This window comes from Osmia lignaria, unplaced genomic scaffold, assembly GCF_051020975.1.
Source record: "Osmia lignaria lignaria isolate PbOS001 unplaced genomic scaffold, iyOsmLign1 scaffold0002, whole genome shotgun sequence".
Classification (NCBI taxonomy): Eukaryota; Metazoa; Arthropoda; class Insecta; order Hymenoptera; family Megachilidae; genus Osmia; species Osmia lignaria.
The window spans coordinates 2,116,612-2,136,604 of NW_027478159.1; positions in this window are offsets into that span (position 1 = coordinate 2,116,612).

Below are 19,993 nucleotides of genomic sequence, written 5' to 3' on the forward strand. Positions count from 1 at the left end.
GCAGATTTATATCAAGGGAAGGGGCCTGACGGACATATTTCGAGATATTTCTTCTTCTTGTTGTTCTTCTTCTGCACAGCTAAGCTGGAAGTGGCATTTGCAGCTCGCAATAGTGCAGAGTAATCTCAAAGAAAGGGGCCACGGTGTTTCTGTATCTCTATTATGTTGGTGCGGCTTCGGAACTTTTAAATATCTTGATATATCTCGAGAACTACGCATCTGATCAAAAAATACCATAGAACATAAAAAGTAGGAAACTTAATTCTCTACAAAAAAGGTCTCTTAACATTTTGCCATAGCTCGCTTCGTTTCCGAGATATTTGCAGATTTATCTCAAGGGAAGGGGCCTGACGGACATATTTCGAGATATTTCTTCTTCTTGTCGTTCTTGTTCTGCACAGCTAAGCTGGAAGTGGCATTTGCGGCTCGCACTAGTGCAGAGTTATCTCGAAGAAAGGGGCCACGGTGTTTCTGTATCTCTATTATGTTGGTGCGGCTTCGGAACTTTTAAATATCTTGATATATCTCGAGAACTACGCATCTGATCAAAAAATATCATAGAACATAAAAAGTAGGAAACTTAATTCTCTACAAAAAAGGTCTCTTAACATTTTGCCATAGCTCGCTTCGTTTCCGAGATATTTGCAGATTTATCTCAAGGGAAGGGGCCTGACGGACATATTTCGAGATATTTCTTCTTCTTGTTGTTCTTCTTCTGCACAGCTAAGCTGGAAGTGGCATTTGCGGCTCGCACTAGTGCAGAGTTATCTCAAAGAAAGGGGCCACGGTGTTTCTGTATCTCTATTATGTTGGTGCGGCTTCGGAACTTTTAACTATCTCGATATATCTCGAAAACTACGCTTCTGATCAAAAAATATCATAGAACATAAATTGTAGGAAACATAATTCTCTACAAAAAAGGTCTCTTAACATTTTGCCATAGCTCGCTTCGTTTCCGAGATATTTGCAGATATATCTCAAGGGAAGGGGCCTGACGGACATATTTCGAGATATTTCTTCTTCTTGTTGTTCTTCTTCTGCACAGCTAAACTGGAAGTGGCATTTCCAGCTCGCAATAGTGCAGAGTTATCTCAAAGAAAGGGGCCACGGTGTTTCTGTATCTCTATTATGTTGGTGCGGCTTCGGAACTTTTAAATATCTTGATATATCTCGAGAACTACGCATCTGATCAAAAAATATCATAGAACATAAAAAGTAGGAAACTTAATTCTCTACAAAAAAGGTCTCTTAACATTTTGCCATAGCTCGCTTCGTTTCCGAGATATTTGCAGATTTATCTCAAGGGAAGGGGCCTAACGGACATATTTCGTGATATTTCTTCTTCTTGTTGTTCTTCTTCTGCACAGCTAAGCTGGAAGTGGCATTTGCAGCTCGCAATAGTGCAGAGTTATCTCAAAGAAAGGGGCCACGGTGTTTCTGTATCTCTATTATGTTGGTGCGGCTTCGGAACTTTTAAATATCTTGATATATCTCGAGAACAACGCATCTGATCAAAAAATATCATAGAACATAAAAAGTAGGAAACTTAATTCTCTACAACAAAGGTCTCTTAACATTTTGCCATAGCTCGCTTCGTTTCCGAGATATTTGCAGATTTATCTCGAGGGAAGGGGCCTGACGGACATATTTCGAGATATTTCTTCTTCTTGTTGTTCTTCTTCTGCACAGCTAAGCTGGAAGTGGCATTTGCGGCTCGCACTAGTGCAGAGTTATCTCAAAGAAAGGGGCCACGGTGTTTCTGTATCTCTATTATGTTGGTGCGGCTTCGGAACTTTTAAATATCTTGATATATCTCGAGAACTACGCATCTGATCAAAAAATATCATACTACATAAAAAGTAGGAAACTTAATTCTCTACAAGAAAGGTCTCTTAACATTTTGCCATAGCTCGCTTCGTTTTCGAGGTATTTGCAGATTTATCTCAAGGGAAGGGGCCTGACGGACATATTTCGAGATATTTCTTCTTCTTGTTGTTCTTCTTCTGCACAGCTAAGCTGGAAGTGGCATTTACAGCTCGCAATAGTGCAGAGTTATCTCAAAGAAAGCGGCCACGGTGTTTCTGTATCTCTATTATGTTGGTGCGGCTTCGGAACTTTTAAATATCTTGATATATCTCGAGAACTACGCATCTGATCAAAAAATATCATAGAACATAAAAAGTAGGAAACTTAATTATCTACAAAAAAGGTCTCTTAACATTTTGCCATAGCTCGCTTCGTTTCCGAGATATTTGCAGATTTATCTCAAGGGAAGGGGCCTGACGGACATATTTCGTGATATTTCTTCTTCTTGTTGTTCTTCCTCTGCACACCTAAGCTGGAAGTGGCATTTGCAGCTCGCAATAGTGCAGAGTTATCCCAAAGAAAGGGGCCACGGTGTTTCTGTATCTCTATTATGTTGGTGCGGCTTCGGAACTTTTAAATATCTCGATATATCTCGAAAACTACGCTTCTGATCAAAAAATATCATAGAACATAGATTGTAGGAAACATAATTCTCTACAAAAAAGTTCTCTTAACATTTTGCCATAGCTCGCTTCGTTTCCGAGATATTTGCAGATTTATCTCAAGGGAAGGGTCCTGATGGACATATTTCGAGATATTTCTTCTTCTTGTTGTTCTTCTTCTGCACAGCTAAACTGGAAGTGGCATTTCCAGCTCGCAATCGTGCAGAGTTATCTCAAAGAAAGGGGCCACGGTGTTTCTGTATCTCTATTATGTTGGTGCGGCTTCGGAACTTTTAAATATCTTGATATATCTCGAGAACTACGCCTCTGATCGAAAAATATCATAGAACATAAAAAGTAGGAAACTTAATTATCTACAAAAAAGGTCTCTTAACATTTTGCCATAGCTCGCTTCGTTTCCGAGATATTTGCAGATTTATCTCAAGGGAAGGGGCCTGACGGACATATTTCGAGATATTTCTTCTTCTTGTTGTTCTTCTTCTGCACAGCTAAGCTGGAAGTGGCATTTGCAGCTCGCAATAGTGCAGAGTTATCTCAAAGAAAGGGGCCACGGTGTTTCTGTATCTCTATTATGATGGTGCGGCTTCGGAACTTTTAAATATCTTGATATATCTCGAGAACTACGCATCTGATCAAAAAATATCATAGAACATAAAAAGTAGGAAACATAATTCTCTACAAAAACGGTCTCTTAACATTTTGCCATAGCTCGCTTCGTTTCCGAGATATTTGCAGATATATCTCAAGGGAAGGGGCCTGACGGACATATTTCGAGATATTTCTTCTTCTTGTTGTTCTTCTTCTGCACAGCTAAGCTGGAAGTGGCATTTGCAGCTCGCAATAGTGCAGAGTTATCTCAAAGAAAGGGGCCACGGTGTTTCTGTATCTCTATTATGTTGGTGCGGCTTCGGAACTTTTAAATATCTTGATATATCTCGAGAACTACGCGTCTGATCAAAAAATATCATAGAACATAAAAAGTAGGAAACAGAATTCTCTACAAAAACGGTCTCTTAACATTTTGCCATAGCTCGCTTCGTTTCCGAGATATTTGCAGATATATCTCAAGGGAAGGGGCCTGACGGACATATTTCGAGATATTTCTTTTTCTTGTTGTTCTTCTTCTGCACAGCTAAGCTGGAAGTGGCATTTGCGGCTCGCACTGGTGCACAGTTATCTCAAAGAAAGGGGCCACGGTGTTTCTGTATCTCTATTATGTTGGTGCGGCTTCGGAACTTTTAAATATCTCGATATATCTCGAAAACTACGCTTCTGATCAAAAAATATCATAGAACCTAAATTGTAGGAAACATAATTCTCTACAAAAAAGGTCTCTTAACATTTTGCCATAGCTCGCTTCGTTTCCGAGATATTTGCATATTTATCTCAAGGGAAGGGGCCTGACGGACATATTTCGAGATATTTCTTCTTCTTGTTGTTCTTCTTCTGCACAGCTAAGCTGGAAGTGGCATTTACAGCTCGCAATAGTGCAGAGTTATCTCAAAGAAAGGGGCCACGGTGTTTCTGTATCTCTATTATGTTGGTGCGGCTTCGGAACTTTTAAATATCTTGATATATCTCGAGAACTACGCATCTGATCAAAAAATATCATAGAACATGAAAAGTAGGAAACTTAATTCTCTACAAAAAAGGTCTCTTAACATTTTGCCATAGCTCTCTTCGTTTCCGAGATATTTGCAGATTTATCTCAAGGGAAGGGGCCTGACGGACATATTTCGAGATATTTTTTCTTCTTGTTGTTCTTCTTCTGCACAGCTAAGCTGGAAGTGGCATTTGCAGCTCGCAATAGTGCAGAGTTATCTCAAAGAAAGGGGCCACGGTGTTTCTGTATCTCTATTATGATGGTGCGGCTTCGGAACTTTTAAATATCTTGATATATCTCGAGAACTACGCATCTGATCAAAAAATATCATAGAACATAAAAAGTAGGAAACTTAATTCTCTACAAAAAAGGTTTCTTAAGATTTTGCCATAGCTCGCTTCATTTCCGAGATATTTGCATATTTATCTCAAGGGAAGGGGCCTGACGGACATATTTCGAGATATTTCTTCTTCTTGTTGTTCTTCTTCTGCACAGCTAAGCTGGAAGTGGCATTTACAGCTCGCAATAGTGCAGAGATATCTCAAAGAAAGGGGCCACGGTGTTTCTGTATCTCTATTATGTTGGTGCGGCTTCGGAACTTTTAAATATCTTGATATATCTCGAGAACTACGCATCTGATCAAAAAATATCATAGAACATGAAAAGTAGGAAACTTAATTCTCTACAAAAAAGGTCTCTTAACATTTTGCCATAGCTCTCTTCGTTTCCGAGATATTTGCAGATTTATCTCAAGGGAAGGGGCCTGACGGACATATTTCGAGATATTTCTTCTTCTTGTTGTTCTTCTTCTGCACAGCTAAGCTGGAAGTGGCATTTGCAGCTCGCAATAGTGCAGAGTTATCTCAAAGAAAGGGGCCACGGTGTTTCTGTATCTCTATTATGTTGGTGCGGCTTCGGAACTTTTAAATATCTTGATATATCTCGAGAACTACGCGTCTGATCAAAAAATATCATAGAACATAAAAAGTAGGAAACATAATTCTCTACAAAAACGGTCTCTTAACATTTTGCCATAGCTCGCTTCGTTTCCGAGATATTTGCAGATATATCTCAAGGGAAGGGGCCTGACGGACATATTTCGAGATATTTCTTTTTCTTGTTGTTCTTCTTCTGCACAGCTAAGCTGGAAGTGGCATTTGCGGCTCGCACTGGTGCACAGTTATCTCAAAGAAAGGGGCCACGGTGTTTCTGTATCTCTATTATGTTGGTGCGGCTTCGGAACTTTTAAATATCTCGATATATCTCGAAAACTACGCTTCTGATCAAAAAATATCATAGAACCTAAATTGTAGGAAACATAATTCTCTGCAAAAAAGGTCTCTTAACATTTTGCCATAGCTCGCTTCGCTTCCGAGATATTTGCATATTTATCTCAAGGGAAGGGGCCTGACGGACATATTTCGAGATATTTCTTCTTCTTGTTGTTCTTCTTCTGCACAGCTAAGCTGGAAGTGGCATTTACAGCTCGCAATAGTGCAGAGTTATCTCAAAGAAAGGGGCCACGGTGTTTCTGTATCTCTATTATGTTGGTGCAGCTTCGGAACTTTTAAATATCTTGATATATCTCGAGAACTACGCATCTGATCAAAAAATATCATAGAACATGAAAAGTAGGAAACTTAATTCTCTACAAAAAAGGTCTCTTAACATTTTGCCATAGCTCTCTTCGTTTCCGAGATATTTGCAGATTTATCTCAAGGGAAGGGGCCTGACGGACATATTTCGAGATATTTCTTCTTCTTGTTGTTCTTCTTCTGCACAGCTAAGCTGGAAGTGGCATTTGCAGCTCGCAATAGTGCAGAGTTATCTCAACGAAAGGGGCCACGGTGTTTCTGTATCTCTATTATGTTGGTGCGGCTTCGGAACTTTTAAATATCTTGATATATCTCGAGAACTACGCATCTGATCCAAAAATATCATAGAACATAAAAAGTAGGAAACTTAATTCTCTACAAAAAAGGTCTCTTAACATTTTGCCATAGCTCGCTTCGTTTCCGAGATATTTGCATATTTATCTCAAGGGAAGGGGCCTGACGGACATATTTCGAGATATTTCTTTTTCTTGTTGTTCTTCTTCTGCACAGCTAAGCTGGAAGTGGCATTTGCGGCTCGCACTGGTGCACAGTTATCTCAAAGAAAGGGGCCACGGTGTTTCTGTATCTCTATTATGTTGGTGCGGCTTCGGTACTTTTAAATATCTCGATATATCTCGAAAACTACGCTTCTGATCAAACAATATCATAGAACCTAAATTGTAGGAAACATAATTCTCTACAAAAAAGGTCTCTTAACATTTTGCCATAGCTCGCTTCGTTTCCGAGATATTTGCATATTTATCTCAAGGGAAGGGGCCTGACGGACATATTTCGAGATATTTCTTCTTCTTGTTGTTCTTCTTCTGCACAGCTAAGCTGGAAGTGGCATTTACAGCTCGCAATAGTGCAGAGTTATCTCAAAGAAAGGGGCCACGGTGTTTCTGTATCTCTATTATGTTGGTGCGGCTTCGGAACTTTTAAATATCTTGATATATCTCGAGAACTACGCATCTGATCAAAAAATATCATAGAACATGAAAAGTAGGAAACTTAATTCTCTACAAAAAAGGTCTCTTAACATTTTGCCATAGCTCTCTTCGTTTCCGAGATATTTGCAGATTTATCTCAAGGGAAGGGGCCTGACGGACATATTTCGAGATATTTCTTCTTGTTGTTGTTCTTCTTCTGCACAGCTAAGCTGGAAGTGGCATTTGCAGCTCGCAATAGTGCAGAGTTATCTCAAAGAAAGGGGCCACGGTGTTTCTGTATCTCTATTATGATGGTGCGGCTTCGGAACTTTTAAATATCTTGATATATCTCGAGAACTACGCATCTGATCAAAAAATATCATAGAACATAAAAAGTAGGAAACTTAATTCTCTACAAAAAAGGTTTCTTAAGATTTTGCCATAGCTCGCTTCATTTCCGAGATATTTGCATATTTATCTCAAGGGAAGGGGCCTGACGGACATATTTCGAGATATTTCTTCTTCTTGTTGTTCTTCTTCTGCACAGCTAAGCTGGAAGTGGCATTTACAGCTCGCAATAGTGCAGAGATATCTCAAAGAAAGGGGCCACGGTGTTTCTGTATCTCTATTATGTTGGTGCGGCTTCGGAACTTTTAAATATCTTGATATATCTCGAGAACTACGCATCTGATCAAAAAATATCATAGAACATGAAAAGTAGGAAACTTAATTCTCTACAAAAAAGGTCTCTTAACATTTTGCCATAGCTCTCTTCGTTTCCGAGATATTTGCAGATTTATCTCAAGGGAAGGGGCCTGACGGACATATTTCGAGATATTTCTTCTTCTTGTTGTTCTTCTTCTGCACAGCTAAGCTGGAAGTGGCATTTGCAGCTCGCAATAGTGCAGAGTTATCTCAAAGAAAGGGGCCACGGTGTTTCTGTATCTCTATTATGTTGGTGCGGCTTCGGAACTTTTAAATATCTCGATATATCTCGAAAACTACGCTTCTGATCAAAAAATATCATAGAACCTAAATTGTAGGAAACTTAATTCTCTACAAAAAAGGTTTCTTAACATTTTGCCATAGCTCGCTTCGTTTCCGAGATATTTGCATATTTATCTCAAGGGAAGGGGCCTGACGGACATATTTCGAGATATTTCTTCTTCTTGTTGTTCTTCTTCTGCACAGCTAAGCTGGAAGTGGCATTTGCGGCTCGCACTAGTGCACAGTTATCTCAAAGAAAGGGGCCACGGTGTTTCTGTATCTCTATTATGTTGGTGCGGCTTCGGAACGTTTAAGTATCCCGATATATCTCGAAAACTACGCTTCTGATCAAAAAATATCATAGAACATAAATTGTAGGAAACATAATTCTCTACAAAAAACGTCTCTTAACATTTTGCCATAGCTCGCTTCGTTTCCGAGATATTTGCAGATTCAGCTCAAAGGAACTGGCCTGACGGACATATTTCGAGATATTTCTTCTTCTTGTTGTTCTTCCTCTGCACAGCTAAGCTGGAAGTGGCATTTGCAGCTCGCAATAGTGCAGAGTTATCTCAAAGAAAGGGGCCACGGTGTTTCTGTATCTCTATTATGATCGTGCGGCTTCGGAACTTTTAAATATCTTGATATATCTCGAGAACTACGCATCTGATCAAAAAATATCATAGAACATAAAAAGTAGGAAACTTAATTCTCTACAAAAAAGGTTTCTTAACATTTTGCCATAGCTCGCTTCGTTTCCGAGATATTTGCATATTTATCTCAAGGAAAGGGGCCTGACGGACATATTTCGAGATATTTCTCCTTCTTGTTGTTCTTCTTCTGCACAGCTAAGCTGGAAGTGGCATTTACAGCTCGCAATAGTGCAGAGTTATCTCAAAGAAAGGGGCCACGGTGTTTCTGTATCTCTATTATGTTGGTGCGGCTTCGGAACTTTTAAATATCTTGATATATCTCGAGAACTACGCATCTGATCAAAAAATATCATAGAACATGAAAAGTAGGAACCTTAATTCTCTACAAAAAAGGTCTCTTAACATTTTGCCATAGCTCTCTTCGTTTCCGAGATATTTGCATATTTATCTCAAGGGAAGGGGCCTGACGGACATATTTCGAGATATTTCTTCTTCTTGTTGTTCTTCTTCTGCACAGCTAAGCTGGAAGTGGCATTTGCAGCTCGCAATAGTGCAGAGTTATCTCAAAGAAAGGGGCCACGGTGTTTCTGTATCTCTATTATGTTGGTGCGGCTTCGGAACTTTTAAATATCTTGATATATCTCGAGAACTACGCGTCTGATCAAAAAATATCATAGAACATAAAAGGTAGGAAACATAATTCTCTACAAAAACGGTCTCTTAACATTTTGCCATAGCTCGCTTCGTTTCCGAGATATTTGCAGATATATCTCAAGGGAAGGGGCCTGACGGACATATTTCGATATATTTCTTCTTCTTGTTGTTCTTCTTCTGCACAGCTAAGCTGGAAGTGGCATTTGCGGCTCGCACTGGTGCACAGTTATCTCAAAGAAAGGGGCCACGGTGTTTCTGTATCTCTATTATGTTGGTGCGTCTTCAGAACTTTTAAATATCTCGATATATCTCGAAAACTACGCTTCTGATCAAAAAATATCATAGAACATAAATTGTAGGAAACATAATTCTCTACAAAAAACGTCTCTTAACATTTTGCCATAGCTCGCTTCGTTTCCGAGATATTTGCAGATTCAGCTCAAAGGAACTGGCCTGACGGACATATTTCGAGATATTTCTTCTTCTTGTTGTTCTTCCTCTGCACAGCTAAGCTGGAAGTGGCATTTGCAGCTCGCAATAGTGCAGAGTTATCTCAAAGAAAGGGGCCACGGTGTTTCTGTATCTCTATTATGTTGGTGCGGCTTCGGAACTTTTAAATATCTTGATATATCTCGAGAACTACGCATCTGATCAAAAAATATCATAGAACATAAAAAGTAGGAAACTTAATTCTCTACAAAAAAGGTCTCTTAACATTTTGCCATAGCTCGCTTCGTTTCCGAGATATTTGCAGATTTATCTCAAGGGAAGGGGCCTGACGGACATATTTCGAGATATTTCTTCTTCTTGTTGTTCTTCTTCTGCACAGCTGAGCTGGAAGTGGCATTTGCAGGTCGCAATAGTGCAGAGTTATCTCCAAGAAAGGGGCCACGGTGTTTCTGTATCTCTATTATGTTGGTGCGGCTACGGAACTTTTAAATATCTCGATATATCTCGAAAACTACGCTTCTGATCAAAAAATATCATATAACGTAAATTGTAGGAAATATTATTCTCTACAAAAAAGGTCTCTCAACATTTTGCCATAGCTCGCTTCGTTTCCGAGATATTTGCAGATTCATCTGAAGGGAAGGGGTCTGACGGACATATTTCGAGATATTTCTTCTTCTTGTTGTTCTTCTTCTGCACAGCTAAGCTCGAAGTGGCATTTGCAGCTCGCAATAGTGCAGAGTTATCTCAAAGAAAGAGGCCACGGTGTTTCTGTACCTCTATTATGTTGGTGCAGCTTCGGAACTTTTAAATATCTTGATATATCTCGAGAACTACGCATCTGATCAAAAAATATCATCGAACATAAAAAGTAGGAAACTTAATTCTCTACAAAAAAGGTCTCTTAACATTTTGCCATAGCTCGCTTCGTTTCCGAGATATTTGCAGATTTATCTCAAGGGAAGGGGCCTGACGGACATATTTCGAGATATTTCTTCTTCTTGTTGTTCTTCTTCTGCACAGCTGAGCTGGAAGTGGCATTTGCAGGTCGCAATAGTGCAGAGTTATCTCAAAGAAAGGGGCCACGGTGTTTCTGTATCTCTATTATGTTGGTGCGGCTACGGAACTTTTAAATATCTCGATATATCTCGAAAACTACGCTTCTGATCAAAAAATATCATATAACGTAAATTGTAGGAAATATTATTCTCTACAAAAAAGGTCTCTCAACATTTTGCCATAGCTCGCTTCGTTTCCGAGATATTTGCAGATTCATCTGAAGGGAAGGGGTCTGACGGACATATTTCGAGATATTTCTTCTTCTTGTTGTTCTTCTTCTGCACAGCTAAGCTCGAAGTGGCATTTGCAGCTCGCAATAGTGCAGAGTTATCTCAAAGAAAGAGGCCACGGTGTTTCTGTACCTCTATTATGTTGGTGCAGCTTCGGAACTTTTAAATATCTTGATATATCTCGAGAACTACGCATCTGATCAAAAAATATCATCGAACATAAAAAGTAGGAAACTTAATTCTCTACAAAAAAGGTCTCTTAACATTTTGCCATAGCTCGCTTCGTTTCCGAAATATTTGCAGATTTATCTCAAGGGAAGTGGCCTGACGGACATATTTCGAGATATTTCTTCTTCTTGTTGTTCTTCTTCTGCACAGCTAAGCTGGAAGTGGCATTTGCAGCTCGCAATAGTGCAGAGTTATCCCAAAGAAAGGGGCCACGGTGTTTCTGTATCTCTATTATGTTGGTGCGGCTTCGGAACTTTTAAATATCTCGATATATCTCGAAAACTACGCTTCTGATCAAAAAATATCATAGAACATAAATTGTAGGAAACTTAATTATCTACAAAAAAGGTCTCTTAACATTTTGCCATAGCTCGCTTCGTTTCCGAGATATTTGCATATTTATCTCAAGGGAAGGGGCCTGACGGACATATTTCGAGATATTTCTTCTTCTGCACAGCTATGCTGGAAGTGGCATTTGCAGCTCGCAATAGTGCAGAGTTATCTCAAAGAGAGGGGCCACGGTGTTTCTGTATCTCTATTATGTTTGGTGCGGCTTCGGAACTTTTAAGTATCTTGATCTATCTCGAGAACTACGCTTCTGATCAAAAAATATCATAGAACATAAATTGTAGGAAATACAATTCTCAACAAAAAACGTCTCTTAACATTTTGCCATAGCTCGCTTCGTTTCCGAGATATTTGCAGATTTATCTCAAGGGAAGTGGCCTGACGGACATATTTCGAGATATTTCTTCTTCTTGTTGTTCTTCTTCTGCACAGCTAAGCTGGAAGTGGCATTTGCGGCTCGCACTAGTGCAGAGTTATCTCAAAGAAAGGGGCCACGGTGTTTCTGTATCTTTATTATGTTGGTGCGGCTTCGGAACTTTTAAATATCTCGATATATCTCGAAAACTACGCTTCTGATCAAAAAATATCATAGAACATAAAAAGTAGGAAACTTAATTCTCTACAAAAAAGGTCTCTTAACATTTTGCCATAGCTCGCTTCGTTTCCGAGATATTTGCAGATTTATCTCAAGGGAAGGGGCCTAACGGACATATTTCGAGATATTTCTTCTTCTTGTTGTTCTTCTTCTGCACAGCTAAACTGGAAGTGGCATTTCCAGCTCGCAATAGTGCAGAGTTATCTCAAAGAAAGGGGCCACGGTGTTTCTGTATCTCTATTATGTTGGTGCGGCTTCGGAACTTTTAAATATCTTGATATATCTCGAGAACTACGCGTCTGATCAAAAAATATCATAGAACATAAAAAGTAGGAAACTTAATTCTCTACAAAAACGGTGTCTTAACATTTTGCCATAGCTCGCTTCGTTTCCGAGATATTTGCAGATATATCTCAAGGGAAGGGGCCTGACGGACATATTTCGAGATATTTCTTCTTCTTGTTGTTCTTCTTCTGCGCAGCTAAGCTGGAAGTGGCATTTGCGGCTCGCACTAGTGCACAGTTATCTCAAAGAAAGGGGCCACGGTGTTTCTGTATCTCTATTATGTTGGTGCGTCTTCGGAACTTTTAAATATCTCGATATATCTCGAAAACTACGCTTCTGATCAAAAAATATCATAGAACATAAATTGTAGGAAACATAATTCTCTACAAAAAACGTCTCTAAACATTTTGCCATAGCTCGCTTCGTTTCCGACATATTTGCAGATACAGCTCAAAGGAACTGGCCTGACGGACATATTTCGAGATATTTCTTCTTCTTGTTGTTCTTCCTCTGCGCAGCTAAGCTGGAAGTGGCATTTGCAGCTCGCAATAGTGCAGAGTTATCTCAAAGAAAGGGGCCACGGTGTTTCTGTATCTCTATTATGTTGGTGCGGCTTCGGATCTTTTAAATATCTTGATATATCTCGAGAACTACGCATCTGATCAAAAAATATCATAGAACATAAAAAGTAGGAAACTTAATTCTATACAAAAAAGGTCTCTTAACATTTTGCCATAGCTCGCTTCGTTTCCGAGATATTTGCATATTTATCTCAAGGGAAGGGGCCTGACGGACATATTTCGAGATATTTCTTCTTCTTGTTGTTCTTCTTCTGCACAGCTAAGCTGGAAGTGGCATTTGCGGCTCGCACTAGTGCAGAGTTATCTCAAAGAAAGGGGCCACGGTGTTTCTGTATCTTTATTATGTTGGTGCGGCTTCGGAACTTTTAAATATCTCGATATATCTCGAAAACTACGCTTCTGATCAAAAAATATCATAGAACATAAAAAGTAGGAAACTTAATTCTCTACAAAAAAGGTCTCTTAACATTTTGCCATAGCTTGCTTCGTTTCCGAGATATTTGCAGATTTATCTCAAGGGAAGGGGCCTAACGGACATATTTCGAGATATTTCTTCTTCTTGTTGTTCTTCTTCTGCACAGCTAAACTGGAAGTGGCATTTCCAGCTCGCAATAGTGCAGAGTTATCTCAAAGAAAGGGGCCACGGTGTTTCTGTATCTCTATTATGTTGGTGCGGCTTCGGAACTTTTAAATATCTTGATATATCTCGAGAACTACGCATCTGATCAAAAAATATCATAGAACATAAAAAGTAGGAAACTTAATTCTATACAAAAAAGGTCTCTTAACATTTTGCCATAGCTCGCTTCGTTTCCGAGATATTTGCATATTTATCTCAAGGGAAGGGGCCTGACGGACATATTTCGAGATATTTCTTCTTCTTGTTGTTCTTCTTCTGCACAGCTAAGCTGGAAGTGGCATTTGCGGCTCGCACTAGTGCAGAGTTATCTCAAAGAAAGGGGCCACGGTGTTTCTGTATCTTTATTATGTTGGTGCGGCTTCGGAACTTTTAAATATCTCGATATATCTCGAAAACTACGCTTCTGATCAAAAAATATCATAGAACATAAAAAGTAGGAAACTTAATTCTCTACAAAAAAGGTCTCTTAACATTTTGCCATAGCTCGCTTCGTTTCCGAGATATTTGCAGATTTATCTCAAGGGAAGGGGCCTAACGGACATATTTCGAGATATTTCTTCTTCTTGTTGTTCTTCTTCTGCACAGCTAAACTGGAAGTGGCATTTCCAGCTCGCAATAGTGCAGAGTTATCTCAAAGAAAGGGGCCACGGTGTTTCTGTATCTCTATTATGTTGGTGCGGCTTCGGAACTTTTAAATATCTTGATATATCTCGAGAACTACGCATCTGATCAAAAAATATCATAGAACATAAAAAGTAGGAAACTTAATTCTCTACAAAAAAGGTCTCTTAACATTTTGCCATAGCTCGCTTCGTTTCCGAGATATTTGCAGATTTATCTCAAGGGAAGGGGCCTGACGGACATATTTCGAGATATTTCTTCTTCTTGTTGTTCTTCTTCTGCACAGCTGAGCTGGAAGTGGCATTTGCAGGTCGCAATAGTGCAGAGTTATCTCAAAGAAAGGGGCCACGGTGTTTCTGTATCTCTATTATGTTGGTGCGGCTTCGGAACTTTTAAATATCTCGATATATCTCGAAAACTACGCTTCTGATCAAAAAATATCATAGAACATAAATTGTAGGAAACATAATTCTCTACAAAAAAGGTCTCTTAACATTTTGCCATAGCTCGCTTCGTTTCCGAGATATTTGCAGATTTATCTCAAGGGAAGGGTCCTGATGGACATATTTCGAGATATTTCTTCTTCTTGTTGTTCTTCTTCTGCACAGCTAAACTGGAAGTGGCATTTCCAGCTCGCAATCGTGCAGAGTTATCTCAAAGAAAGGGGCCACGGTGTTTCTGTATCTCTATTATGTTGGTGCGGCTTCGGAACTTTTAAATATCTTGATATATCTCGAGAACTACGCCTCTGATCGAAAAATATGATAGAACATAAAAAGTAGGAAACTTAATTATCTACAAAAAAGGTCTCTTAACATTTTGCCATAGCTCGCTTCGTTTCCGAGATATTTGCAGATTTATCTCAAGGGAAGGGGCCTGACGGACATATTTCGAGATATTTCTTCTTCTTGTTGTTCTTCTTCTGCACAGCTAAGCTGGAAGTGGCATTTGCCGCTCGCAATAGTGCAGAGTTATCTCAAAGAGAGGGGCCACGGTGTTTCTGTATCTCTATTATGTTTGGTGCGGCTTCGGAACTTTTAAGTATCTTGATCTATCTCGAGAACTACGCTTCTGATCAAAAAATATCATAGAACGTAAATTGTAGGAAATATAATTCTCTACAAAAAAGGTCTCTTAACATTTTGCCATAGCTCGCTTCGTTTCCGAGATATTTGCAGATTTATCTCAAGGGAAGGGGCCTGACGGACATATTTCGAGATATTTCTTCTTCTTGTTGTTCTTCTTCTGCACAGCTAAGCTGGAAGTGGCATTTGCGGCTCGCACTAGTGCAGAGTTATCTCAAAGAAAGGGGCCACGGTGTTTCTGTATCTCTATTATGTTGGTGCGGCTGCGGAACTTTTAAATATCTCGATATATCTCGAGAACTACGCCTCTGATCGAAAAAGATCATAGAACATAAATTGTAGGAAACATAATTCTCTACAAAAAAGGTCTCTTAACATTTTGCCATAGCTCGCTTCGTTTCCGAGATATTTGCAGATATATCTCAAGGGAAGGGGCCTGACGGACATATTTCGAGATATTTCTTCTTCTTGTTGTTCTTCTTCTGCACAGCTAAGCTGGAAGTGGCATTTACAGCTCGCAATAGTGCAGAGTTATCTCAAAGAAAGGGGCCACGGTGTTTCTGTATCTCTATTATGTTGGTGCGGCTTCGGAACTTTTAAATATCTTGATATATCTCGAGAACTACGCATCTGATCAAAAAATATCATAGAACATAAAAAGTAGGAAACTTAATTCTCTACAAAAAAGGTCTCCTAACATTTTGCCATAGCTCGCTTCGTTTCCGAGATATTTGCAGATTTATCTCAAGGGAAGGGGCCTGACGGACATATTTCGAGATATTTCTTCTTCTTGTTGTTCTTCTTCTGCACAGCTAAGCTGGAAGTGGCATTTGCGGCTCGCACTAGTGCAGAGTTATCTCAAAGAAAGGGGCCACGGTGTTTCTGTATCCCTATTATGTTGGTGCGGCTTCGGAACTTTTAAAAATCTCGATATATCTCGAAAACTACGCTTCTGATCAAAAAATATCATAGAACATAAATTGTAGGAAACATAATTCTCTACAAAAAACGTCTCTTAACATTTTGCCATAGCTCGCTTCGTTTCCGAGATATTTGCAGATTCAGCTCAAAGGAACTGGCCTGACGGACATATTTCGAGATATTTCTTCTTCTTGTTGTTCTTCTTCTGCACAGCTAAGCTGGAAGTGCATTTGCGGCTCGCACTAGTGCAGAGTTATCTCAAAGAAAGGGGCCACGGTGTTTCTGTATCTTTATTATGTTGGTGCGGCTTCGGAACTTTTAAATATCTCGATATATCTCGAAAACTACGCTTCTGATCAAAAAATATCATAGAACATAAAAAGTAGGAAACTTAATTCTCTACAAAAAAGGTCTCTTAACATTTTGCCATAGCTCGCTTCGTTTCCGAGATATTTGCAGATTTATCTCAAGGGAAGGGGCCTAACGGACATATTTCGAGATATTTCTTCTTCTTGTTGTTCTTCTTCTGCACAGCTAAACTGGAAGTGGCATTTCCAGCTCGCAATAGTGCAGAGTTATCTCAAAGAAAGGGGCCACGGTGTTTCTGTATCTCTATTATGTTGGTGCGGCTTCGGAACTTTTAAATATCTTGATATATCTCGAGAACTACGCATCTGATCAAAAAATATCATAGAACATAAAAAGTAGGAAACTTAATTCTCTACAAAAAAGGTCTCTTAACATTTTGCCATAGCTCGCTTCGTTTCCGAGATATTTGCAGATTTATCTCAAGGGAAGGGGCCTGACGGACATATTTCGAGATATTTCTTCTTCTTGTTGTTCTTCTTCTGCACAGCTAAGCTGGAAGTGGCATTTGCAGCTCGCAATAGTGCAGAGTTATCGCAAAGAAAGGGGACACGGTGTTTCTGTATCTCTATTATGTTGCTGCGGCTTCGGAACTTTTAAATATCTTGATATATCTCGAGAACTACGCATCTGATCAAAAAATATCATAGAACATAAAAAGTAGGTAACTTGATTCTCTACAAGAAAGGTCTCTTAACATTTTGCCATAGCTCGCTTGGTTTCCGAGATATTTGCAGATTTATCTCAAGGGATGGGGCCTGACGGACATATTTCGAGATATTTCTTCTTCTTGTTGTTCTTCTTCTGCACAGCTAAGCTGGAAGTGGCATTTGCAGCTCGCAATAGTGCAGAGTTATCTCAAAGAAAGAGGCCACGGTGTTTCTGTATCTCTATTATGTTGGTGCGGCTTCGGAACTTTTAAATATCTTGATATATCTCGAGAACTACGTATCTGATCAAAAAATATCATAGAACATAAAAAGTAGGAAACTTAATTCTCTACAAATAAGGTCTCTTAACATTTTGCCATAGCCCGCTTCGTTTCCGAGATATTTGCAGATTTATCTCAAGGGAAGGGGCCTGACGGACATATTTCGAGATATTTCTTCTTCTTGTTGTTCTTCTTCTGCACAGCTAAGCTGGAAGTGGCATTTGCAGCTCGCAATAGTGCATAGTTATCTCAAAGAAAGGGGCCACGGTGTTTCTGTATCTCTATTATGTTGGTGCGGCTTCGGAACTTTTAAATATCTTGATATATCTCGAGAACTACGCATCTGATCAAAAAATATCATAGAACATAAAAAGTAGGAAACTTAATTCTCTACAAAAAAGGTCTCTTAACATTTTGCCATAGCTCGCTTCGTTTCCGAGATATTTGCAGATTTATCTCGAGGGAAGGGGCCTGACGGACATATTTCGAGATATTTCTTCTTCTTGTTGTTCTTCTTCTGCACAGCTAAGCTGGAAGTGACATTTGCGGCTCGCACTAGTGCAGAGTTATCTCAAAGAAAGGGGCCACGGTGTTTCTGGATCTCTATTATGTTGGTGCGGCTTCGGAACTTTCAAATATCTCGATATATCTCGAAAACTACGCTTCTGATCAAAAAATATCATAGAACATAAATTGTAGGAAACATAATTCTCTACAAAAAAGGTTTCTTAACATTTTGCCATAGCTCGTTTCGTTTCCGAGATATTTGCAGATATATCTCAAGGGAAGGGGCCTGACGGACATATTTCGAGATATTTCTTCTTCTTGTTGTTCTTCTTCTGCACAGCTAAACTGGAAGTGGCATTTCCAGCTCGCAATAGTGCAGAGTTATCTCAAAGAAAGCGGCCACGGTGTTTCTGTACCTCTATTATGTTGGTGCAGCTTCGGAACTTTTAAATATCTTGATATATCTCGAGATCTACGCATCTGATCAAAAAATATCATAGAACATGAAAAGTAGGAAACTTAATTCTCTACAAAAAAGGTCTCTTAACATTTTGCCATAGCTCGCTTCGTTTCCGAGATATTTGCAGATTTATCTCGAGGGAAGGGGCCTGACGGACATATTTCGAGATATTTCTTCTTCTTGTTGTTCTTCTTCTGCACAGCTAAGCTGGAAGTGGCATTTGCAGCTCGCAATAGTGCAGAGTTATCTCAAAGAAAGAGGCCACGGTGTTTCTGTATCTCTATTATGTTGGTGCGGCTTCGGAACTTTTAAATATCTTGATATATCTCGAGAACTACGTATCTGATCAAAAAATATCATAGAACATAAAAAGTAGGAAACTTAATTCTCTACAAATAAGGTCTCTTAACATTTTGCCATAGCCCGCTTCGTTTCCGAGATATTTGCAGATTTATCTCAAGGGAAGGGGCCTGACGGACATATTTCGAGATATTTCTTCTTCTTGTTGTTCTTCTTCTGCACAGCTAAGCTGGAAGTGGCATTTGCAGCTCGCAATAGTGCATAGTTATCTCAAAGAAAGGGGCCACGGTGTTTCTGTATCTCTATTATGTTGGTGCGGCTTCGGAACTTTTAAATATCTTGATATATCTCGAGAACTACGCATCTGATCAAAAAATATCATAGAACATAAAAAGTCGGAAACTTAATTCTCTACAAAAAAGGTCTCTTAACATTTTGCCATAGCTCGCTTCGTTTCCGAGATATTTGCAGATTTATCTCGAGGGAAGGGGCCTGACGGACATATTTCGAGATATTTCTTCTTCTTGTTGTTCTTCTTCTGCACAGCTAAGCTGGAAGTGACATTTGCGGCTCGCACTAGTGCAGAGTTATCTCAAAGAAAGGGGCCACGGTGTTTCTGGATCTCTATTATGTTGGTGCGGCTTCGGAACTTTCAAATATCTCGATATATCTCGAAAACTACGCTTCTGATCAAAAAATATCATAGAACATAAATTGTAGGAAACATAATTCTCTACAAAAAAGGTTTCTTAACATTTTGCCATAGCTCGTTTCGTTTCCGAGATATTTGCAGATATATCTCAAGGGAAGGGGCCTGACGGACATATTTCGAGATATTTCTTCTTCTTGTTGTTCTTCTTCTGCACAGCTAAACTGGAAGTGGCATTTCCAGCTCGCAATAGTGCAGAGTTATCTCAAAGAAAGCGGCCACGGTGTTTCTGTACCTCTATTATGTTGGTGCAGCTTCGGAACTTTTAAATATCTTGATATATCTCGAGATCTACGCATCTGATCAAAAAATATCATAGAACATGAAAAGTAGGAAACTTAATTCTCTACAAAAAAGGTCTCTTAACATTTTGCCATAGCTCGCTTCGTTTCCGAGATATTTGCAGATTTATCTCAAGGGAAGGGGCCTAACGGACATATTTCGTGATATTTCTTCTTCTTGTTGTTCTTCTTCTGCACAGCTAAGCTGGAAGTGGCATTTGTAGCTCGCAATAGTGCAGAGTTATCTCAAAGAAAGGGGCCACGGTGTTTCTGTATCTCTATTATGTTGGTGCGGCTTCGGAACTTTTAAATATCTTGATATATCTCGAGAACAACGCATCTGATCAAAAAATATCATAGAACATAAAAAGTAGGAAACTTAATTCTCTACAACAAAGGTCTCTTAACATTTTGCCATAGCTCGCTTCGTTTCCGAGATATTTGCAGATTTATCTCGAGGGAAGGGGCCTGACGGACATATTTCGA